Raw genomic sequence first — 25,057 nt, 5'->3', positions numbered from 1 at the left:
GTTTCCAGGACCTAAATCTCATCACAGCACAGCTCTTACGGAGAGCGGGAGGACTGAGCCCCAGAGGGAGCCCTGGCTCGGACTCAGAATCCCTATTAAAATCCCTGCAACAGAAACCGTATTCCCACCGCTACACCCCACTGATATGCAGCTCACTATGCTGCACTAGCCACAAGGGGGAAGCAGAGACACTGCCCCGCCTCCACCCCGCCCCATTTAGGGGCCCCATATGTCCCTAGGGAGATAAGGACCCTGAGCCCAAGGGCTGCAGTTCTGCTCGGCCTAAATGCCGATCATGCGAGGGTTTTATTTATGTATTTATTTGGGGCGGGAAGGCAGAATAAATGCCCCGTGCCCTCCTCTGCACTGGGAACGTCCTCACCACCGGGACGCAGTAATAGACTAAGCAAAGCACTGATCCTGCAAAGCGAGCCGGGCCAGCGGCCCCTCTCGGCCTTTCCAAATCAACAGGACTCTCTCCGCCCACACTGATCATGGATCCCCCAGCTGGCTCTCAGTCTGTATCGGTGATCTACAGTAACCAGGCACTAGAAGGGGACAAAGGCCACCCGGGATTAACAGGGGTCACCCTGATTTGGGAAACCTACCCTGAGCTTCAGAGATCCACAGTGCTGGGCGGGGAGCTGTTGCATCTAAAACCCAGGAGCCTGCACCGCTGAAGCTAAAGAACCAAGCCCAGGTGGTCAGTGATTCAGCCTAAGCCTCTATTTCTGGTCCAGGGTTAGGTCCCAATATTTCCGAAATGTACCACTTGAACCCCTGGTTCTTTCAGCTTGGGGCCAATGAGAACTTGTCCAGTTCCCAGACCCGCTGTGTGACCCTGGGAAAAAACCGCTTAATCTCGCTGATTCTTAGTTCCCCATCTGTAAAAGGGGGGGGCAGAGCCACCTTTTATCTATTTAAGGCGTCAGATCTTAAGGACACGGGCAGTCTCTTACAGTGGGGACCTGACGTCATCCAAGGCCTCTAGATGCTAGTGTCATACAAATACAGAATAATAAAGATCAAGGAGAAGAAGAAATAAAGAAATCAGGCTTTCTTTATCCGTCACGCAGCAGGGAAAGAAGTGAGCAGGTTTCTAACCAGCAGAGACATTCTACAGCAGCAGGAGGCAAACAACCTAACTAGCTGCAAGACGGAGCTTGATCAGTTTATGAATGGGAATATATGACGGGGCAGCCTTGCGACAGCAGAGACCCAGGCGGCCCCTTCCAGCCCCGTGCCCTTGGTTCTGACTAACCTAGTTTATTCCTGTCCTCCTTGCGTCACCTTGGTGGTGCTTTCTGCCTCTCTCGCCATCTTCTCTTTGGGTCCCAGCTCTTGCACATTCTCCAGGTTTGCGTCAGGACCTGGAACGAGCCAGCCCTCCCCCTAACTGCATCCACAATAGAAAGCCTTTGCCTCCCACTTTCCTGGGATTCTCTCCCCGCAGAGATCTGGCCAGCCGACTCGTTTGCTAATTTTCAATCCAAAAATTGAAGAGTCACCTCAATGCCGAGCACTTTGTAATTTACGTCTGTGCGTCACTTGCCCTGACTTTGGGAAGTACGGCATCGTCCCGAGGACAGCGTTTGTTGTTAATGTACTGGGGGTGGGGCCTCAGGAGATCAAAGTTCAATTCCAGCCTCTGCTACAGGATCCCTTTGTGACCTTGGGCAAGTCACTTAGGGTGTGTTTACACTGCAGACTAAGCCCGGGCCCTGACTCAAGCCGCAGACCAAAATCAAAAGGTCTCCGTAGCACAGTATGGATGCGTTAGCAGGGCTGTGAGACCCGGGCCCAACAACTGTAAACCCAGGTTTACAAGGCAATGTGGATGCTCAAAGGTGGGCTTGGAAACACTGAGTCCACCAGCCCGGGTCCCACAGACCCAGGTTTGCAATGCAGTGTAGACGTACTTTTGGAGCCAGGTTTTCAAGAGCGCTCGGAATGCTGGGCACCGCACTCTTTTCTGGATCTGACCCTTATTTAGGGCCAAAATGGGCACCGAACTCTTTTGAGAACTCAGCCCCACCCCTTGAAAGTCTGGCCCTCCACGCCCAATTCACCCTGCCCTACGCCAGCACGCAGTAAGCGTGAAACGCCAATTCCCGATGAGCCGGGCAGAGTATTACATGAGCGCAAAGCAGAGTGTGCAAGATTCAAGCCAACAGAGAGCACCAGGACCGTTCTTTCTTGGTGCCTCAGGTCCCCCATCTGTAAAATGGGGATAAAAAAATTCCTATTTACACTACGGCCCTTTCACACAGAGAGGAGACTTAACATGACAGTAAATTACAGTGACACCTAACTTAAGGTGTGGTGTGAAGGGGCCTTCCATCTTCCCTTACCTACGCTGTACATTGAGCTATTCAGGAACTACTACCTCTGAATAAATCCATGCGTAGGCCCTCTTGTTCCAGAATAAGGGGGTGGTGCTCCTGTTTGGCTTAACGCACTTTGACAGTATCATCAATACAAATAATAAATCACAACAGGCTTTAAGAAGTTAACACCAACCCAGTGCCTTATGGGTTCCCTAAGGTTATATATTTTAAAAAGCGTTTTTGTACAATGCCATCATACGTCATAACTGGTCATTTTCTTAAATCCCTCATGCCCAGTACTGGCTATAACTTGCTTGGCGCTCAGTGCAGACAGAGCTGATAACTGCAGATGAAGGAGTTCGTTGTCATTTACGCTAAGGCTCCTTTATACCACTCAGGAAAGCGGCTCCAAAGCGAGTGTCCCATTACACTATAAAGAGGGCCGTTAGTGTAAATGAGATTCAGCCCCTTAAATGATGTTCGAAGACAAAAAAACCAGCAATGAGAACACCTCTCCATAATTGAAGAATACAAATCAATCCCAAGAATGCTGCAATTATCCCCAGAATAAGCCTTGCAAAGCCAGGGAATTCAGAGTTAAGGCAAAACAGCAAAGAAATCCAAACACGTTCTGGGTCTGGAAATACAGAGCAGAGGCACCCAAACAATCTTCCTGTATGACCGGAAGTGCCACTCTTTTCCAGTGGGATCCATGCTACTTCCGGCCCTGAGTTACATTCAGAAGTGACTTTTACAAACTACCAAGGGAAGCAGTGGATTGTCCGGCTCTGGATGCCTTTCTGGAGGAGAAGTTTCAGTCAAACACAAGTGATTGGGCTCAATACAGAGGAAACCGGGGGAAACTCTGTGGCCTCTCTCATACAGGAGGTCAGACTAGATCAGCGGTTCTCAAACTGCGGGTCGGGACCCCATTTTCACAGGGTCGCCAGGGCCAGCATTAGATTTGCTGGCGTCCCAGGGCTGTAGCTGAAGCCTGAGCTTCACCTCCACCTGGGGCAATGGGGCTCGGGGTACAGTCCCTTCTCCCTCCACCTGGGGTGGCAGGGCTTGGCCTGCAGCCTCTTTTCCCCCCTCAGGGTGGCAGGGCTCAGGGGTCATGTAGTAACTTTACTGTCAGACAGGGGGTCACAGTGCAGTGAAGTCTGAGAACCCCTGGACGAGATGCTCTAATAACCATTCTAGCCTGAACAACGAGGAGTCCTTGTGGCACCTTAGAGACTAACAAATTTATCTGGGCATAAGCTTTCGTGGGCTAAAACCCACTTCATCGGATGCATGGAGTGGAAAATACAGTAGGAAGATATAGATACATCGTACATGAAAAGATGGGAGTTGCCTTACCAATTCTAACGAGACAATTCAATTAAAGTGGGATATTATCAACAGGAGGAAAACCCACTTTAGTAGTGGCAATCAGGTGGCCCATTTCAAACAGTTGACAAGAAGGTGTGAGTAACAGTAAGGGGGAAATTAGCCTGGGGATCTTACAAAGTGGGGAGGTAGATAAGGAAAAGTTATTTACCTATTCCCATAATACAAGAACTAGGGGTCACCAAATGAAATTAATGGGCAGCAGGTTTAAAACAAATAAAAGGAAGTTCTTCTTCATGCAGCGCACAGTCAACCTGTGGAACTCCTTGCCTGAGGAGGTTGTGAAGGCTAGGACTAGAACAGCGTTTAAAAGAGAACTGGATAAATTCATGGAGGTTAAGTCCATTAATGGCTATTAGCCAGGATGGGTAAGGAATGGTGTCCCTAGCCTCTGTTTGTCAGAGGATGGAGATGGATGGCAGGAGAGAGATCACTTGATCATTACCTGTTAGGTTCACTCCCTTTGGGGCACCTGGCACTGGCCACTGTCGGTAGACAGGATACTGGGCTAGATGGACCTTTGGTCTGACCCACTATGGCCATTCTTATGTTCTTATGAAGATGAGGCCCAGAAATAGAATTCTGGCTTTTAATGAAATATAGATAGAAGGGGAGGTCTCATCAAACGTTGTCCCTTGTTACCCAAAAAACACATCAGGCATCTGCTACCACCTCTGAGCTCGACTCAAATTGCCCGGTAAGGAGACACAACTGTCTCAAGTGGCTTTCGGGTCCAACGGGAGTGAAGACATCACATGGTACATCCCCATCCTCTTGTCCCAAGACAAATGCCGGTGAGCCAGGGGACGCAGGCTGCCTTTAGTGTTAACTGGTTTCAAAACAATCAACATACAAGAAGCACCTGAATTTTAAAGAGGCCAAAGATTAGGGAAATTGAGGCTGGAAACTTACAGAGGAAATTTGCTGCCCTGGTCCAGCAATGTGCTTGTCTCGACTGGTGGGAAAGTCTCGAAAACTTCAGGAAAAAGAAACAAAATGCCCTCCCGTTTTATCCCCTTAGGACTGAAAACCCAGAGCAAAGTCAGGCCCTGGATGCTGCAGCTTTTCTGAGTTCCTACGGAGTCTGGGCAACCTGCCATGAGCAACAGCGGCTCCGGGGGTGTGGAAAAAAAAAATAAGTGTTTATTTTGGGGGATGAGAGAAAACTTGCAATGTACAAACTGCGGAGGCAAAAAAAAAAAAAAAGTGTTTCTGTCGCTCCTGCCAACACTGCGCGCCTCGCAATATAAAGACTTTTGTTTAAGATCCAAGATTTCTGGTGGGAATACTTAACTTCCTAAGTATATTCTTTCCTGGGGCTTACGCCTAGAGAATTTAACAAGATCTCATTCATATACCACCTAGAAGAGTCAGCCCCTCTCATCGCAAGGGTGGTTTCTATGTTTGCCGTAATACCCTATATGGCCCTCTTTTTAACATAGGGCGGTGGCTCGGAATGATCCAGCGATTTGGGCACTGGGCTGGGAGCCAAGAGACCTGGGCATTGATTCTTAGCTGTGTTCTGGCCCCTTTACTCTGCGTCTTGTGGAGAATAGTCACATCATCCTAGCCTCCATCTTCCTGCTGCAAAAAGTTTATGTTAAGAGCTCTCTCTTCCTGCTGCACGCTGATGGTTGAGCTAAAGGAGAATCCCCACTTGCTGCTAGCAGTATAGGGCCAATGACACACAGTTGAGCCATTCTGATTCCATCCAGCACAGGGCAATCTTACATACACATGCATGAGCAGACACCCAGCCCATTATAATCCCTGCCTCGTAGTGCACTGGGAAAGATTAAACGAGCTAATACTTGAAAAGGACAATCTATGTACTAAATATCCTTCTCACCTCAATTGTTTTCTCCCTTGCCAGCAGCATTCAGCGCTGCCCGGATAGCATTAGGAATTACTGAAGAGACACCAGAGGACAAGCTTCCTCCTACTGTGACCCAGATTCCCCTTCAGCCTGATCCTTCAGTGAAGTCATAATCCAGTGGGGGAGGGAGGGATTGGGGTTCTTTTTTTTTTTTTTAGCATCCCAGAGTGTTGCCATGGAAATGACTGTGAGACTATCATTTGTTAGCAGAGGAACCAAAACTGTGACGAAGGAAAAACACATGGGCTCAAACCAGACGGCCGCTAGAGATGAAGGGCAAGCTTTGTAGCTCAGGCACTGCGTGGAGGTTCAGGAGACGCGGGTTCGATTTCTGCTCCTGTCCCGGGGCGTGTCTGCAGTATCTCCGGAGATGGGGTTACAGCCTGGACTGAGAAACCCACGCTCGCTAGCAGGGCTCAAAATAGCAGTGAAGACACGGCAGCACCTGGGGCCCGTATGGTGCTAGCTCCTGCCGCTGTGTCCTCTTTTCAGCCGCGCGAGCTAGACGAGAGGTAGCTAGATTGGAGCTAGCACGCGTAGGCAAATCCAGGTAGCCGTCACACCCCGATGGACTCCCTGGGTGAGTCAATTAATCTCCCAGGGCTTTAGCTCCCTATCTGATTATAATCCGTTCTTCGTCTGTTTAATTTACAACCTCTTTGGGGCAGGGACTGTCTCTTACAACTGTCTCTGAACAACTGGAATGGGGCCCAGCTCTTGCTGAGCTGTAGGGATGCACCCAATGCGATATAAGCAGTTAACAAGGATCTTTGACAATTAGCAAAACGGGGTGAGGCGCATTAGGGGAAAAGGAGAAACCAATGAAATCTCTGAACCAAGCTCCTCCTGGGTGGAATTCCATTGGTTTCAGCTGTCCCCAGCCCCCTCCCAAACTCAAGCCTAGGCGAGCGGATTAGCTCACATGCAAAGAGACCCAGCTGACACGAGAGTATCTTTTTGCAGCTGTAGCGATGGGAGCCCTAGTATAGATAAGGCTCCGGCAGTCGCGAGCATTCTTCACACTGTGCCTGAGACTTTCAAATCCAAAGGATTTAGACACATGCTGCAATAAATGGGTGTTGTGCCTCAAAATTCTCCAGGCAGCTTTGTCAGTCTCCGTCCTTATTTGCATCTGCTGTGAGCAAGATTAAATGGCAAAGCATCTACACTAGGGAGGAGGATGACATACAGTTTTACCGGTTTAACTAGACTGGTGATTTTGTTAAACTGATTGAGTTAATCAGATGCAAACCCCTATCTGGGCACTGATAATTTGATTTAAAGCCGGTTGGTTTTTCAAAAATATTGCTGCACCCTAGTTAAGGTTGAGCAGAACTCCCAGGTGAAAACCCGATGTTTCAAAATGCTCTCAAATCCACCTGCATGCTCAGATTGTCTTGAAAATGGCTACACCTCAACCGGGCTCAGGGTAGGGTCGGTGGTGCAAATTTGGGGTCCCTTGGTGCAGAGGTTCCAGAGATACGGTGCCTAGAAAAAGAGAGATGGGCCATACTTTTTGCCTATTCTTATAACTTTTTGGCTCACAGCTGTGGCTCAAATGACAGCACTGATCTGCACTAGCTTGAGCTCACCTGCTTGGATCTGACCTCAGCTAGTCCTCCATCAAAGCCCCAAGGGAAGCCAGAAAGCCCATGGGACACCACACGCCCTCAGCCCATTGCCACCCTCTCCCACGCACCCAGATAGTCACAACAGCTGAAGCCTGGCAGAGAAGGTGAGAGAAGTGGCATCTGCTCTGGTCCGCAGCACCTGGGATGAGAGCCTCAGATGGTATAAATCAATACAGTTCCCTGGGCTTCAATGGAGTGATGCCTATTTACACCTGCTGGAGATCTGGCCCCAGCTACATCCAATTACACTGGCTTTGGATCTAGCCCCATTTGCACCAGCTGGGGATCTGGAACCAGATTTTTAAGTGCTCAGCACCCAGAACTGGGACTGGGTTTTCAACAGAGCCCAGCACCCAACTCCTGGCCTTGATGGAAGCTGAACTCTGAAAAATCTGTCCCCGGAGCCTAATGGAACGGTTGTATAGAGGTACGGTTGCTTTTAGAAGCATCCTGAGCTGCCACGTTTGCCTGAAAACTTACTTGTCTTAGAGAAGCTGGGCCAACTGGCATTTGCATAACAATAAGACCCCACATCTGCTCTGTTGGATTGTGTCAGAGCTAGATCATATGCAAAGCAACCTTCCCCACCATTTCAAGTACCGCAGCAATACATTGAGGACTATAGGAACTGACATATCAGACTAGCGATCCATTTAGTCCTCTCAAAACAGTGGCCAGTACCAGCTACTTCCGAGGAAGGTGCAAGAATCCCTGCAGTGATTGGATAACCTGTCCCTAAGGGATGTATCTTCCTGACCCTGATCAGTTAGAGGTTGCTTTATGCCCTGAAGCATGAGGTTTTACAGCACTTCTAAGTGACCGGGGCTCCTTGCATTCCACCTCACAATCTCCCTGTGAGACTCCCTGTAACTCCTCCCAATCTTCCCCCATGCCAGGAGTTCTGAGTATCTCCCCCCATACCAGGGTACCTTAGGTTTTCTTAAAATCTGCTGAGCATTTAGGCATCTAGCTCCCATTGACTTCAGTGGGAGTTAGTTGCCTAAATACCCTTGATCTCCATGACATCATGTGGCAATGAGTTCCACAGTCTAATTATATGCTGCCTTAAGACAAATTTCCTTTATCAGTTTAGAATTTGCCTTCTTTCTATTTCATCAACTGTTCCTATATTCTTGTACCACCTGCTGTCACTACTCATCCAAATAAAATCCTCTTCAAACTGATAGACCTTCTAACACCTCAGTTATTACAAACAATCAGCTCTCCAGTTCTTTTCAAACGGATGCAAAACACAGCATTGCCAACTCTCACGATTTTACTGCAAGTCTCGTGATAACTGTTATTTTTTTCCCTCAAGCCCCACCTCCTGGAGCCCTGGGAATCTGAGAATCTCAGCTTTCACCTGAAAAAACAAAAGCAAGTAATAGCCCTCATAGTTGCAAACCTAACCTCAATGCCTCCCAGCCAGATGAGTCTAATGGTCCCATCTGGCTTTAAAATTTATGAAGCCCAAAGGCTCAAAACCCAGAAGATAAATAAAAAGAAGCCAAAATATATTTTTATCTCATTTTTAAGCATGATTTTGGGGACCCTGACTCACCATTTTTGAACATTTGGGGTTGGCAACACAAAGGCCATACCAGCCCCCTACCCACCCTGGGACAGTGGAAGGGCTCAGATGTAATAGTTCCAGGGGGGTAGATGGCTTCCGGGAGGGGGGAGGGAGGAGACGTATGAAATCCTCAAAACCACTGCGAGCTGCTTTGTGTTTGTACAGTCGATTGGGAGCCCGTTCGTGAAGTCCTTTGGGAACCTCCGATGCTTTCACGCACATCCTTCTCCTTCGCTCTGCAGAAAAAGGTCACCGCCCGACGCTCCTCCAACCACCCGCTTACCAAGCCTAGATTTTGTGACCGTCTCACGCCAATCTCACACTTTCCAGGCCACTCCACCTCTGCCGAGTGACTCAGAGATGGTTCCTTAGAGTCAGAAGTTGGGGGGGCCGGGAGGGAGACCCACAACAGGATTCACGGAAGGATGGAGGAGAGAGAACAATCTGATTGTACGCTGCTTTCTCCCACCCGTCGGACGTGCCAGATCGGAGCTGCTGTACCGTAACATGTAGGAGGCTCAGCTTATGTTTTAAAAAGAATAATGTTCCTTTTAAGTCTGAGCCACCCAAAATAACAACGACCCTGAAGAAGGCAGTTCCTCTTAGGCCTTGCCTACAGTGGGATCGGCTGCCTCCGGGCAAGCCCCTCATGTAGACACGTTTTGCACCGGTGTCTGGCTTCCGACCTGGTAACGTGCACCAGTGCAATTCCCGCAGCGCTGGTGTCAACCTTGTCTACATTAGGGCCCTGATTGCCCAGCACCTGATGCAGTCATTTACCCCAGTGCAAAACAAGTCTATCATGCTACCAGCTCAGTTTTTCCACACTCAATTCACACTGGTGCAAATGACGGCAACAGCTTAGACTGTAAGCCCCGTGGGGCCAGGACTGTCTTTTTGTTCTGTATTTGTACAGCACCTGGCACAATAGGGTCCATGCAATACAAATAGTAAATAATAATAGGCCCCTCCTTCTGCTTGTGGCGGGCGGGACATGCACCAGTGTCTAGTTAAAACAGGGACTTGCGTGTGCACCCTGAGTGAAAAGAACTGGGGAACGTGCTTCCATGCTGCTAAATGCCACGTGGCGCCTTTTCACCGAGCACCACCCCCATGCGAAAGGACAGCAGCAGCCCCCTTCCAGTCAGTTGGTGCAGGGAGCAAGAACCATACAAGCCACCAGCTGCCTAGGAAGAGAGACATGGTTGCTCAAGCAACAAGGATCCTGCTTAGACCATCTGCTCCGCTTCTGTTTTAAAAAGCGAGAATCTTATAGATACACGTCTCCCATTCTCCCCCCCGCAGATCAAGGCGACAGATTTCTGCAGGGTGAAGAGGTAGCAGCCCCCAGCTAGAGCTCTGGGCAGCATCTCCGGGGTTGGGCTTCGGATACTTTGAGCAAATGAGTAGGAAAGAGCTACGACTGTCAGCTTTCTACGTGGCATCTTGCAAGCCGGTAGGAAGGAGGGCTGTTCGGGTGGCAAAGAAGGTTGAGCTTGTGGTTAAAGGACCAGAATGGGGCTCAGTAGATCTGGGTTTGACTCCTGGCCAGTCAGCCGGGGCTAGATTCTCAAAAGCACGTTGGGTATGGAGCTCTTGAAAACATGGCCAGAAGTTTTGCGGTGGGAGGTGCTGGAAACCTTTCAAAATCTGGCCTTTATTTAGGTGCCTAAAAAGGAGCTGCACTATTTGGGGGGGGGAACACCTCACTTCTGGGTGCTCCACCCTTGAAAATCCAGCCCACAGCTGAGATGTGAACCGAAGACAGGTTCCCCTAGCTGCCATTCCAGTGCCTTAACCACTGGGCCATCCTTCCTCTCCATTTACACCTGCAAATAAAGTTGCATTGCAGTGACTTTGCCTGGGGTTCAGCCCAGGCACGGGATGCAGTTTCATTTTATAAATCAGAACTAAATAGCATCAGCATAAACCAGTGGTCCCCAACCTTCTTCATCTGGCGGGCGCCAGACAACGAGCCACGGAGGACTGTGGCGGCAGATGAGCATCTGCCGAAATGCTGCTGACAAGCAGCAACGTCAATAGGTGTCGCCGCTGAAATACCACTGACAGGCAGCAGCATCCAGAGACCCCTGGCAGAAACGTTACCCAAAAAGCAAAAAACAACCAAACAAAACCCCCTTTCCAGTGCAATCCACTAGCCTTTGGGGACCCGTTTGACCCCATCTGACCCAGTCCACTTTCCAGTCATCCAAACAATCCGCTTCCATAACAGAGTTTTCGTAAGAGCAAGAGGCAAGTCTCAAGGGTGTGCTTGGTGCACCCTGACATAACCACACCCGGGGGCCCAAGCAACGAACTTCCTGGCACTTCACCCCTTTGCCAGGACCCTGGGCAGCGTGAGAATTGTAGGAGAGACTCGGTTCTCAGTGCAAACGCATGACTTAATGCCCTGGGTTTCCAGTAAGTTATTCATCAAGGTCTGTGAGCTGCAGTATATATAGATATAGATGGATATGAATATATAAGTACCATTAATAATGACATGATGATTTCATGCATGAGAGGCTCAGGTCTTTGGCCAGCATATTTCTTAGCTGTGCGGCTGGCAAATGCCAGAGTCAGTGTATGCATTACACAAAAGTTTTCCTTTTGCACACGCCACCATGGCTTTAAAGGGTGAAATTCACAATCCCTATGCAGTACGTATGTGCCACTTAAACCTGGGGCTTATGCTCTCCTCAATGCATTTACTATTTCTCAAGCATCTAGTTTTCAACAGCTCATAAGCCATGCTAGAACAACAGTAATATTGATGCTCCTTTTTCCAACACCAGTGTCATGTTCTAACACAACCATCATCTCTCTGATGGGCAGTAGCAGGCATCTGTGGCCTTTGCACATCAGCCTCCCAGAGGAACCGAAGTTAGTGGCGTAAAGTCTGGGTATGTTCTAAGTGTCACTTGCTTTATTTACACATATCTTCCAGAGATCTCATCTCAACATCAATCCCACAATGCCATCCCAAGAGCTGACTCTAGCTGAAATTAAACCTTCCATCTGCTTGCAACCACTTTCTCTACAGAGAGCCTTGTAACTAAACCAACAGCAACCCAAGCTTTCCTTCCAAGACTAAAAACTTGCTCGCACAAGGAGAATTTGGAAAACTGTGTGTAACAGTGCCACCTGGTGACATCTGTCACAACAAGAGACACAGTGGGCTGGTCTTGTGGTCAAGACACTGGCCTAAGGCTCCAGGAGGTTGTGTTCAATTTGTGGCTCTGCCACAGGCTCTCCTGGGCAAATCGCTGAGCTACTCTGTGCCTCAGTTTCCCACCTGTAAAATGGGGATAATACTCCTTGTTGGCCTTGACTAATCAAACTGTAAGCTCTCTGAAGCAAGGACTCTTTCATGCTCTGTATAGCCTAACACAATGGGGTTTTGAGGAATGGCTGTAATACAGATAATGACAATGACTTTCAGATTCAGCAGAAGATGAGAACAACTGTCCCTAACGCTGAAAGACAGGGGCCCAGTCCTGCCAATGTCCACTGATTTCAAGGAAAGTTGCATGCCAGAGGAATGCCTGCAGAGTGAGGTCCCATTCAATTATAAATAGAGAGATCACGACTGTCAGGAAAACTGGTGCATGGGGAGGGAATCTCCAAATCTAACCCCCTCCCAAGCCTGGCTCCCTTCTCCCAAACACCAGTGTGAAATCAGGATTAACCCCCAGTGAAGCCAGAGGAAAGAATCAGCCCACAAACATTTCATGGCAGGGCAGTTTTCTTTCTAGACGTCAGAGTAATAACTTGGCAGGCCAACGAACCGACCTATGTATTCAGTGGCGTTATCAAGACCTGTATTGGACAAGCTACCTGCTCAGCAGCTCCATGACAAGTAAATTACAGGGCTCTGTCGTCTTGACCAATCGGCGCGCTGAGATTGGTTTCATGACAAATCCCACGCCCTTGGACACACCCCTGCTTTGCAATTGCCTGCGGATTGCCTAGCACGGACTAAAGGGGACATGGTCCAGAGTTTAAAAGCACAAGACAAGAAGCTAAGAGAACTGGATTCTGTTCCTTATTATTTATGTGTCTTACAATAGCACCTAGACGCCGCGATCCGTGACGCTGGCACAATCCAGATCGTCAATAACGACGACGTCTGTAACACGGTTATACCGTCATTTATTAACCCGTCCCAAACTATTTAATCAATTTACTCAACATAAAGTAAAAGTGCATCTTAGAACCCCGTGGGGCAGTAAGACAGAAGCAGTAGCACGCAAGCTTTGCAGATGGTTCCTTTAAGCCCCAGAGAAAGCCTTAGCCGCAGGTAATTGGCTTTGTCAGTCTATTAACCATCTTGAGATGCTGCTTTTGCACTAACAATGACTTCAGCTGATCCTGTGCAAGCCAGATCCCTTCTGCGGGTGTAAATCAGTGTAGCTCCCTAGATGTCAATGGAGCGGCCCCGGTTTACATCCGCCCAGGATCTGACCTACTTAAAAAGAACAGCAAGACCAAGCTATCGGGTGCAGTTTACATTTGAGCTGAGAGGTGCGATTCCCAGCTCACGCAGAGTTGCCCTCAGTAGCTCAAGCAGAGCTAGCGTGCTAAGAATAGCCGGGTGGCGGCTCAGACTTGAGTACGTACCCAGGGGGTTCAAATGCCACCCTGCCACATGGCTATTTTTAGCACGCTAGCTCAAGCTAGCACAGCTAGGCCCACGCCAGCTGGGAATGACACCTCCCAGCTCAAATGTAGACGCACCCATTTAGGCTCCAGTTAACACACCTGGAATGGGATATTGTTGACGGGTGCCATCCACTGAACAAAGAAAGAAGACTGTAAGATTCCAGTGCAAATAAACTGGGCAAACTCACACCTGCTATCCCCACCCCAGCTGGCATTCGCCCTAAGATATATACATTTAAAATAACATGATGCCTTTTACCTCAGTGCACTTTACAAACAAACCACTGGTCTATACGGTATTTGCCCCATATGGAGGGATGATGTCCATGAGACAACTACTGTGTAAATCACTAATTAGTGCCTCATGGAGAACCACGTGATCAATTTCATGCATCTTTAGCTCTTTCACCTGCACTCTGCCCACCAACACATCTCTGGTGGAGCGACAACTTTTCAAAGCTATGAACAGCTTCAAACAAGGCACCATTCGAAAAACCACCACCACCCGCTAGGAAACGTCTCCTTCTGCTTCCCTGGAAAGACCCTAATTACTACTGATTTAAAGGGCCTGATTCTCATTTATACTAAGATCCCTTTCCTCTGCTCTGGATGTAAATTACAGGTCTGGTCTACACTTAGAATTAAGTTTGACATGGCCACAACACTTAGGGGTGTGACAAATCAAAACCTCTGAGCTAGGGTGACCAGACAGCAAGTGTGAAAAATCGAGACGGGGGTGGCGGGGTAATAGGAGCCTATATAAGAAAAAGACCCAAAAATCAGGACTGTCCCTATAAAATCGGGAGATCTGGTCACCCTACTCTGAGCGCCGTAGCTATGTTTAGATGCAGCTAGGTCGACGGAAGAATGGCAGAAAAGCCTCTTCCATCGCTGTAGCGTGCGTCTATGTTATGGGGCTATGCCACTGTAGTTAATGCACTGTAGCCATGCTGTTATAGCCACTGTTGTGTAGACATGTCCTTGGTCACCTCACTTAAAATCCCCTTTATTCTGCAATGGGGCCGGAGTGCAAATGTCATATCACAGTTTTTAAAATCATGCCTAAAATACTGCCCCAAAGAAAAGCCCTTTAGACCTTGTTCCCACAAACGCTGATGCACATGAGCAATTTTACTCCAGCAAGTCGTCCCATTGACTTCAATGAGATTACTCACATGAGTAAAATTACACATATATGTAATCTGTTTGCAAGACAGGGTTCTTATTTTAATTGCCTGGGACCAGATTCTCATTTTCGATAAGATCTCTTGACGCCGCTCTGATAGTGGAAAGGGGCGTTGGATGAATGCAGCTCTCAAGCACACCCTATTTAAGAACCCAAAATGCTACCACCAGGAAAGAATTCAGGCCCTCCATTTTAGTTTCACTGTCCTTCATAGCACGTAGTAAGTATCAGTTTGATACAAAGAATAAAATCCTAGTTATAAGAATATCTGTTGTTTGGATCTTTACTCAGAAGCAGGGAAAGAGGGCGGCAGGTTTTTTTGGCATTGATTATAAGGTCTGTGGCTTCAGTTCCTCTCTATACAAACACAGCACATGTATCAGGTAGGGGCTGAGACATTTACACAGAGCAATACTAGCCAAAGCGTGGCAGAGTTCCAGCTCCACTGGCAAGACATACACACTCGGCCTCTAGAAAGACCAGCACTTAATTGCGCGTTGCAGGAATAATCTATGACCTGCTTGTCACAGAGCAGTAAGTTAAACACGCATCTCTGACGCTCGGCGCGTCCCTGGCTGTTTCAGCAGCGGAGCTGGTTAAGAGCCGGGAACGTTTCAGAGTCAGTGGGATGACCCCTCGGGCGGTGGAGCCGACCCCAGCTCAGAGCTGTGCCTCAAAGCGTGGCGGACACATTCATATGTCTTCCTCCGTTCACCAGCTAGTGCCTCACACACACCCCTTGGGAAATCCTTCATAACTGGCAGACTGGCCTCAAGAGAGCTGGGTTCTATTCCGGGCCCTGCCGCTGGCCTACTGGGTGATCCTGGGTGAGTCACTGCACCTCTGTGCCTCAGTTTCCCCTTGGGGGACTGATGATACTGACCTCCTTTGTAAAGCACTTTGAGATATATGGCTCAAAAGATCTATATTATAATTTGATCTTCTCTCTCCTTTCTAACACATTGAGTCGAACAGAGAAATACTTACCAGTGTCGACATTTAATGCATCCTGAGCATCTAAGTTAGCATCCATTTAAATGAATGGGACAAAGGACACTTTAGAGCTATTGTTTCAGGCTCTCTGCAAACTCAGGCTGAATGGGCTTTTCCTACAGTAGGAAGTTTCACTGGCAAAAGTTTTGCCGGCACAGTGCCACGGACAAAACTATTTTGGAAAAGCGCATTCACAGTCTACCACTTGGCACTTTATGTCCATGCTGCTCCTGGTACGTCAGCACCAAGCACAGTGCATTGTGGGTGGGCATCCCAGCATCCCCCTGCTGTCAGGCGCACTGCCTTGGGGGAAATTGTTGCTGCACAGAGTGCGCCACTGCTGTGTACAATTATTATATTGTGGGGGCGCCCAAGAGCGTCAGTCATGCCCCATCGTGCCAGGTGCTGTACAAAAAGAGAACACAACGACCATTTTTGCCCCCAAAGAACTAACAATATCACGGGATACCCACATGTCTCGCTGAGAATTGTGGGAATTTGGCAAGCTTTCCCAGTAAACATTTTTAGTATAGAGCAGTTCTAAGAGGTTGGACCATTCGCCCCCGCATGTCTCTCCCTCCTCACACACACACTCTGCACCTAGCCCTTCTGCTCCCGGCTTTAGAACACACTAGTCAGTTGCCCAGTCCAGAGAGTAAAGTGGTTTGAATACATTCCTGGATACTTTTTGCAGAAAGATGTATTTATTGTATAGCCCCCCCGTGCTTTTTATTATCAACAAGAACGACTGTTGTTGTAAACAGGAGGAAATAAAAAAAGCTGCAAGCAAACAAGTGCAAAGAAAAAGGATGGAGCACGTGACGCCGGAGTGAAAGATTGAAAACGACAGATCTGCGAAGGCAGAGCTGCTGGCAGACGACAGTCGGGAGAGGACTAGATTCACCTTAAAGGGAAAAGCACCACACGCAGCAAACTGCTTCTGTAGTAAAAAATATATATATATATACTAAAAAAAGGTCAGCCTAGAGGTCTCCCAACATCGCCGAAGCTCTGCTCAAACCAGATGTTTAACAAAATACAGCTGTTTATTGACAGGTTTATGTAGTTTTTAAAAAAAGAAGAGAGAAATGCCAGAGAGAGAAAAGTATCAAATGCCACTTCTTAGGAAGCCGTAGGCTGATCTGTGCCATCTTAACTCTGACGGCCTAAATAGTATTATTCCTTATTTAAATGGCAGTCGCACCAACCAAGATCAGCACCCCATTGTGCTAGGGGCTGTACAAGTAAACAGGACTTTCTCTACACACAGAAATGGCACCGATTTAATTCAATCGGGTTTTAAATCAATTAAAGGCTTGTCTACAGGGAGCCGTCCAGGAAAATGAATCTGAATTAAGCAGAGGTGTGAATTTGAAGTGGATTATTCCAATCATACTCAACCCCTGTGTGAGCACCCTCATTCAGAATTAAATGACCTTAATTTGATTTATTTTAATTCACTTTTGGAACCAAATGAAGGCCACTTTCATTGGGAAGAACAGCGTTCACACAAGGATTTAATGCAGGTTAACTAATCTGCTTCAAAGTCACACAGGGGGGTCTCCTGTACAATTAAAACCATGAAAAAATGTGCGCCCCGTGTGCACCTTAGCTAGGTCAACCTAACCCCAGCTGTCGATGCAGCAAGGTCAATGCAACGGAAGCAGCTGTGCTGCCATAGCCACTGTAGTGTAGACATACCCCTAGTTACTCTGGATTAACTTTCCCCATGTAGACAAGCAATAACTCGAGTTAAGAACACTCCTTTTTTCCAAGCTACCCAGTGTGGGAATTCTTATTCTGGAGTTAACAGTGGCTAAAATGAATTGCACCAGTGCAAGCGGCAGGGCAATGCATTGCACCGAAATCGTTTCCGTTCAGCTACATTGATTAAAGCTACACCAGCGCCTAGCCAAGCACTCAGCTAACGTCAGCTGGGCCCGATTGTCATTTACACCCTGGCCCCTGTGCATCAGCCTGAAAACGAGTGTAAATTACAACATACCCAGTCAAAGGCCCTTTTATGCTGCTGGGAAGTTGGGGTTGGGGCGAATGGGTAAAGCCACTGTAGTGCCTGTAGCGTAGACACGGCTTTAGTGTAAATGACAATCAGCCCTGGTTTTAATTCACACTATTTGTTATTTCAGTGGAAATTTGTGTGGAGATTAGCTTTTAGCTAAGTCATTGCAATCGCCTTCTGTGGATTTTTTTAAACCAATTTACGGCCCGGGAGTCACACCAATGTAAGTACATTAATTTAGAAACACGGTTAGTCAGATCAGAGCAAGTTCTGCATACAGGTTAAGCCCCAGCAAAAGACAGTGTGGCCTAGTGAATAGAGCACCAGACTAGGACTCGAGACCTGAATTTCATTCCTGCCTCTGCTGCCATCTGACATTGGCCAAGCCCTGTCCTCGTTCTCTGCTTCGGTTTCCCCACCTGTAAATGAGACTAATGAAACTGACCTTTGCAAAGCACTGTCCAAGAGCTAGGTGGTGGTATTATTATTCCAAAGAGTTTGCAATGAAAACCGACCAAGAGTGGGAGTGGAAACGGACGCACAGAGATGTTCCTGGTCAATAGCAAAGCCAGGAGAATACACCTGGGTATCCTGCATCCCAGGCTAGCACCCTGTCGACAATGAACACAAATTTAGAGACACCAACCTCCAAATACTGATTTTCATACACACAAAAGTAATTTAACAGAGACAAACAACTCGGGAAAAAAAAATCTGAAACTGTTTCAACATATTAAAAAAAAAAAAGCAGCATTTCCATTAGATGCACATATTTAACAGCGACCCGTTCTCTCTCCCCTGATTATTATTTTTGGGAGTGCTATGGTGAGGTCCAGACACTCTAACTGAGATCACAGCTCCCTTGCGGATAATGGTAACTGACCTCTTTTGGGCTGTGAGATCTACTAAGGAGAAGTGCTAGATGGGGGTTAGGTATTGCTACTGTGCTAGGACAGGGACACACACACACACACACACACACACACACACACACTCTCTCTCTCTCAGCATTGTGCGTGTTTTATTATTTTTGTTACCTTGCCCTCTCCCACTTATTGTCACCCCGCCTATCACAGCCACCGGTTATGTCTTTAAGTCTCAATTCTTTGGGGGCAGGGACTTGTCATTTGCTATAGGTTGACACAGCAACCTAGTACAATGGGATCTAGGTGCTAACACGATACAAATGTGAGAGACAGTCCCTGGTCCAAAAGCCTTACACTCTAAATAGACAGGCATCAAAGGATGAGACAGAGAGCTATTATTAAACCCATTTTACAGATGAGGAAAATGAGGCATGGGGACAGTGAGGACCTGTGAACACTTACAAGTAGTACTGCTTTAATTATACATTTGGGGGAGGGATAGCTCTTGTGAGTTCAATCCTTGAGGGGGCCGTTTAGGGATCTGGGGCAAAAATCTGTCTTTGAGCAGGGGGTTGGACTAGATACCTCCTAAGGTACCTTCCAACCCTGTTATTCTTTACATGACCTATGAGGAAAGCTTGAAAGAAATGGACATGTTTAGCGTAGAGAAGAGAAGACTGAGAAGGAACATGAGAACAGCAAAACGTTGACAGAAAGAGGACCGTGATCAATTGTTCCCCCACGTCCACCAAGGGTACAACAAGAAGGAAAACCAGCCCAATTTGCAGGGAGATTTAGGATATTAGGAAAAACTCTCTCATTCTAAGGGGAGTTAAGACGTCCAAAGGAGGTTATGGAATCCCCGTCACTGGAGGTTTTTCAGAACACGCTGGACAAACACCTGTCAGGGATGATCTAGGTTTACTTGGTCCTAGCTCAGCGCAGGGGGCTGGGACTAGATGACCTCATGAGGTCCCTTCCAGCTCTCCATTTCTCCGATTTTATACCAGCATAATAAAAGCGGCAAAAAAAAACCTCTGCTGTGGATGCAATTACAGCGGCATCGAAGTGCTTATATCAGTCCAACACACTGCAGTTTAGGAAGCAAAATAAGCTAGTTCAGTATAACTCAGTCACACGAGGGCTTTTATCGGTATAATTATTTCAGTAAAAAATAAAATCACACCCTTCCCCTCCCCACCCCACCCCCCAAAAAAAGTGTTATATTACTAAGACATTAACGTCTAGACGCGGTTTTGCCCAAGGTCATACAGGGAATCCAGGCTGGTGCAAACTCCCCTGCTTTTCACCTTGAGTTGTTATTTACACCAGTGCCAGGTGGATGGTAATTGCTACCAGAGCAGAATGGTACCTTTTGTTACCTCCACTTTGTGAGGCTTCCGTTCCGCTTAACACTTCAACACGTGCTTAACTTTAAGCAGGGGAGTGGCCTTGACTTCAATAGCGCGCGCTAACAGTGAAGCACGGACTTAACTGCTTTGCTGAATCAAGGCCTGAGGGGATGCACTCAACCTGTGCTCGCTGAGCACCCCCACGGCAGAGCCACGCACCCTCCAGACCTGTCTAGCCGCAGCCACGTTGCAGTGACCCGGGTCTGACACTAGGATTTCAGCGGGTGTTTTGCAGGGTTCTTAGCGCCTTGTTGACTTGAGCCGTTCTAGGAGCTGGTTCACGGTGTATGGGGGGAGAACGCGTCTCTCCCTCCTGAGCCTACACAAGTTGTAGGGCAACGGAGAACCATCTATAACACATTTGCGCGGACAGAGAGAAAAATAGTTCAAGGCACAAATTGTACCACTTTAATGATAGCAGTATAGTTAAAGTGATACATAGCCCCCCTTAGTGTGAACGCAGTGATACCAGGATAAAGGTGCTTATACTGGTATAGCTACAGGGGAGTAAGTATCCCAGCATAAAGGTACCTTTATAACCGTACCCACACTAGTGGTTGTCTTGGTGTAACTATCAGAGGGGTAGCCATGTTAGTCTGTATCCACAAAAACAACAAGGAGTCCGGTGGCACCTTAAAGACTAACAGATTTATTGGGCATAAGCTTTCATGGGTAAAAAAACCCCATTTCTTCAGATGCAACTATATCACGGGGGGGATTGCACCTCTAACTGACCTAGTTATTCTACTACAAAATCTGTGTTTCAGCCCCTTTGTGCGGCCAGAGATGGGTAAAGGGTCCTTAGTGCTAATGAGAATCAGACATTTGAATGGGCGGCATGGCGCTCAACCATCACTTTCCAACCGGAGCAGCCCTCGGTGGGTGCGCTCCAGATACTGTTCCACCTACAGTCGAAAGACCCAGCACTCAGCTCCCATTGCCTTCCCCAAAGCAAACCGGCAGGGAGAGCGGAGGAAGGGCCCTCTGTGAAATGTCAGCTCCGCACAGCCAGGAGAGCTGGGGCAGAGGATGTTGGGGGGGAGGGAGGGGGGAGCACGCAGGGGAAGGAAATGGACCAACTTGGGGCTGACCCTTCGGAGCCATCGGCCCCCCTTTTCCTTCACATGTGGAGACAGCTACTTGGGGATTTGGCACCAGGTGAGAACAGACACCCAGAGCGCAGAAGGAAAGAGCCGTGTGCATGTCTGTGTCTGCGTAAGAGACAGACAACATGCAAGCAAAGGGGCAAGCAGAGATCTACTGATGGCAAACAAGCATCTCAGATGCAACACACATGCCAAACAACACCCAGATCCGACGGCACCTCAGTGGGCCTCTGACACACAGTCTTTCTTAAACCCGTCCCCCACCCCCTCATTCTCCCCTGCGATATTTCTGTTGGCCTGCCGCCCCATTCAAGTCGTGGGACGAGCCTCTGTCTTCTGTCACCCTCAGCGACACTGGCACCCCCCGAGACAAACCTCAGCATCCCCTACAGCTGCCAGGTCCCAGAAACCCGCACGCACACCCCCGTCCTGTGGTGACTGCTGCCACCCCCGAGGCGTGCACCCAAACCCGCATAACGCCCCCTCTCCCTGAGGAGAGTCTCGGCTCCTCACCATGGCACCTTATTCCAGCTTTTGTCAAAGGGCAGAAATGCCTCGTCGTCCCCCCCAGCGTTCAACCCCCCAACACACACACACACACACACAGAGACCAGCCTTCAGCAGCATTTCAACCAGAGAGGAACAAACAACCACAGCTGTCAGTCCCCAGAACAGGCAGCCGTCCAAGTCCTAGCACTCTATTTACCATCGCCCTTCCTAAAAGCTGCTGTTGCCAATCAAATCTCTCCCCCCCCCCCCCCCGCCACCATCCCCACCCCGGTGCTCCATATACTAAGCCAGCCAGCCTCCCAAACACAGAGGGCACTGCTCCCGGCTCCCCCAACATGGGGTGCCTGTTGCTCCCACCCCCCCAACACCCCAAGCATAGGGTGGGGGTGTTGTTCCAATCCCCCGTCCCATTTTGGTGGCTTTAGCTGTCGCCCATCACCCCAGGAAGGAGCAGCTGCCCAGGGCGCTGTCCTTCCCCGTGGCAGAGACGCACACTTTGGCATTTAGAAGCGCTGGGACCCTCTCTCTGTACTTACTCCACACTGCTGCTCCTGCCCCCAACTACCAGGCACCCCCTGCCCCCCTACCAAACACCTCTGCCCCCACCCTCAGCTACCAGATTCCCCCCTATGCTCCATCTAGATACCCCCTTTCCCCCACCAGACACCGCTCCCCCCCAGCTTCCAAACTCCAGGCACACCCTGCCCCCAGCAAACATCTCTGCCCCCCCCCCAGCTACCAGACACCAGGAACCCCCTGCCCTCCACCCTCAGCAACCAGATACCCCCTATGCTTCACCAGACACCCCCTGCCCCCCACCAGACACCTCTATCCCCCTAGCTACCAGATACCAGGAACCCCCTGCCTCCAACTACCAGACACCCCATTGCCCCACACCAGACACCTCTGCCCCCCATAGCTACCAGATTCCCCCCTATGCTCCACCAGATACCCCTGCCCCCCACCAGACACCTCTATCCCCCCCAGCTACCAGGCACCCTCTGTCCCCCACCAGACTCCCGCTGCTCCCCCAGCCCCCCTGCCCACTCACCCTCCTGGGACAGATCCTCCTTCCCCTCTGCACCATTTTGGTGGCTGCTGCTAAATGGCAGGATCCAAAGTCCCCCTTTCCCCACCACCACCACCCGTAACCCTCGGCAACAACCTCAGCTGTCAGCTCCACACACACACACACACACACACACTTTCCCCAAACAACAGGCGAACATCACAGATCTGGGACTCTCTCCCCCCCCCCCACCCCGCCCCCCTTCCCAGCTGCTGTCTCCCAGCCACCCTCCCCCAGGCACCTCCAACCCTGGCAGCATTTCTTCCCCTGTGCACCATTTTTTTTTTCCGGTGGTTGCTGTCAAATGGCACCAGAACCTCTCTCTCTTTCCTGTCACCCACCCCAAGCGACATCTAACACCAAGGCGGGGGGAGGGACAGGGGATCGACCCCCCACCCTCCCCTCCTCGGCTGCCCTGCGGAGCTGTCAGAGCCCTGGCCCCTCACCGGTCCCCCAGCTCTGATCCCCCCCCCCCTTTGCAAACAGCCGCTGCTGTCAGGCAGACACAAGGGAGGCAACACCTCGCCGCCGCCTGTATTCCTCCCTTCACCTCTGCACCATTTTGGCGAGGGTTTGTTTTGAAATGTCAGAGGCTGCTGCGGGATGCGCTCGCCACCCTCCCGCCCCGCAGCCAGAACCGGTCCCGATCTATGGCTCCATCTCTGTACAACAGCCCCCCCGGCCGCCCATCACCGTGGTACCCAGGCCGGGCCGACCAGCTGTCCCGCTTTTATAGGAACAGTCCCCACAGTCAGGGCTTTGTCTTACAGAGACGGGGGAATAGGCGCCTTTATATTTCACACTTGCTCTCCGGCCACCCTAACCCCGGCTGTTGCCAACTGGTTTCCACCCGAGACCATCCCCACCCGGACTCCCCAGAGCTGTCAGTCCACCGCCACCCCCAGGCTACCCACACACACACCCCAGGACTCGACTTACCCGCCAGCGTCCGCTCCCGCGCTGCCTTCCCCCCCAAAAAAAGTCGCTGCCAGGAGCCAGGAGCCCCCCCGGGGATGGGGTGTTGTTGGAGAAGTGGAGGCTCCAAAGAAGCAGCAGCAGCAACAACAACAACAAACCAACAACTGCAGCACCAGCACCCGCAGCCACACTTCAGAGGCGAGCCCGGGCAACCAGGAGCAATCTCAGTGTCTCAATGAACTTCCTCCTTTGGGTTGCGTCTGTGTGTGTGTGTGTGTGTGTGTGTCGATTCCTTCCTTCCTCCTTTTTGGCTACAAAGGTAACTACTTCCAACCCACTGGGGAAAAGACACAACGTAACCACCAGGCAGCGCAGCCTAGCATGCCGGGACGGACAGACGGGTCCCCACCCACCAATGGCCGAGCCCTACGCAAGGCCCAGGGAGGGAGGGATTAGCCACCCAGCACCCTCCTCTCCACCCCCCACCCCTGCACCCAAGCCACCTCCCCCCAAGCTAGGCTGCAGCGTGGCTTGCTGCAAATCCTTCCGCCTGGAGGACTAGCAGCAGCAGGGTTATTTAGGAGCCTGAGCTTTGCAAGGTTTCCACTTGGCCGGTTTCTGGTCCCCATCCCCATCCCATCACTAGCTGTCAGGATAGGGTGACCAGATGTCCTGATTTTATAGGGACAGCCCCGGTTTTGGGGTCTTTTTCTTATATAGGTCCCTATTACCCCCGCCCTGATTTTTCATATTTGCTGTCTGGTTACCCTATGTCAGGAGAGTCCTTCAGACCCCTTGCACCTCTACTTTTCACACACACACACACACACACACACACACACACACACACACACACACACACACACACACACACACACACACACACACCTCAAGCAAATCCTCCAGGCGTGGACAATTGCAACCCCAGTTCTGGTCTGCGTCGGTTCCCGCGCCACAAGCCTCACCGTAGCATCTGAGCGCCTTCCAGCTGTGCCCTGACCCATGTAGCGGGGCTGGAACAATGTGTAGAGTAGGGGTGCTGAGAGCCATTGAACCCTGTATCGGATGGAAACCATTTCAAGCCAGGCGGTGCAGAGCCCCTCCCTCTTTGCCCGCCTTGTTCCAGCAGCGCCCCTGCACCGATGGCGAAATTCGGAAGGCAGTGGGGTGTTTGTAGACATGCAGCGAGCAATACTGCGGGATGTATCTCAGATAAAGAGCAGTGTGGCCTAGTAGTTAGAGAAGAAAGTGCTGGGAGTCAGGACTCCTGGCTTCTATTCTTGTTTCTGGGAGGCAGGTTTGATCTAGTGGTTAGAGGTGAAGGGTGGACATCAGGACTCCTGGGTTTTTGTTCCTCACTCCACGAGGGCATGGGGATGAGAACAAGGAACTGGGCCCTGAACTGCAATGAATGCCACTTTACAGCAGCTAGAGATCTAACCCATTGACTTCAACAGAACTAAGGTGATGTATACACACTAGGCATCTGTCCCATTGATTTAAATGGAGCTACGTC

General features: G+C 49.7%; 1 protein-coding gene across 2 annotated transcripts in view; it reads right to left on the bottom strand.

The window, feature by feature from the left end:
• Positions 1 to 23,895, bottom strand: part of MEF2D (myocyte enhancer factor 2D) — a 165,447-nt gene extending 141,552 nt beyond the window's left edge. For both annotated transcript variants that reach the window (XM_044991012.1, XM_044991013.1), the window contains exon 1: positions 23,563 to 23,895. The gene's annotated coding sequence lies outside the window, so the exon portion shown is untranslated. The remainder of the gene's footprint in view (positions 1 to 23,562) is intronic.
• Between the last annotated feature and the right edge of the window lie 1,162 nt (positions 23,896 to 25,057).

This window comes from Mauremys mutica, chromosome 17 (genome assembly GCF_020497125.1).
Source record: "Mauremys mutica isolate MM-2020 ecotype Southern chromosome 17, ASM2049712v1, whole genome shotgun sequence".
In the NCBI taxonomy this organism is placed as follows: domain Eukaryota; kingdom Metazoa; phylum Chordata; order Testudines; family Geoemydidae; genus Mauremys; species Mauremys mutica.
Note: the sequence above shows the minus strand (reverse complement) of the source record. Positions and strands in the feature narration are given on the sequence as shown.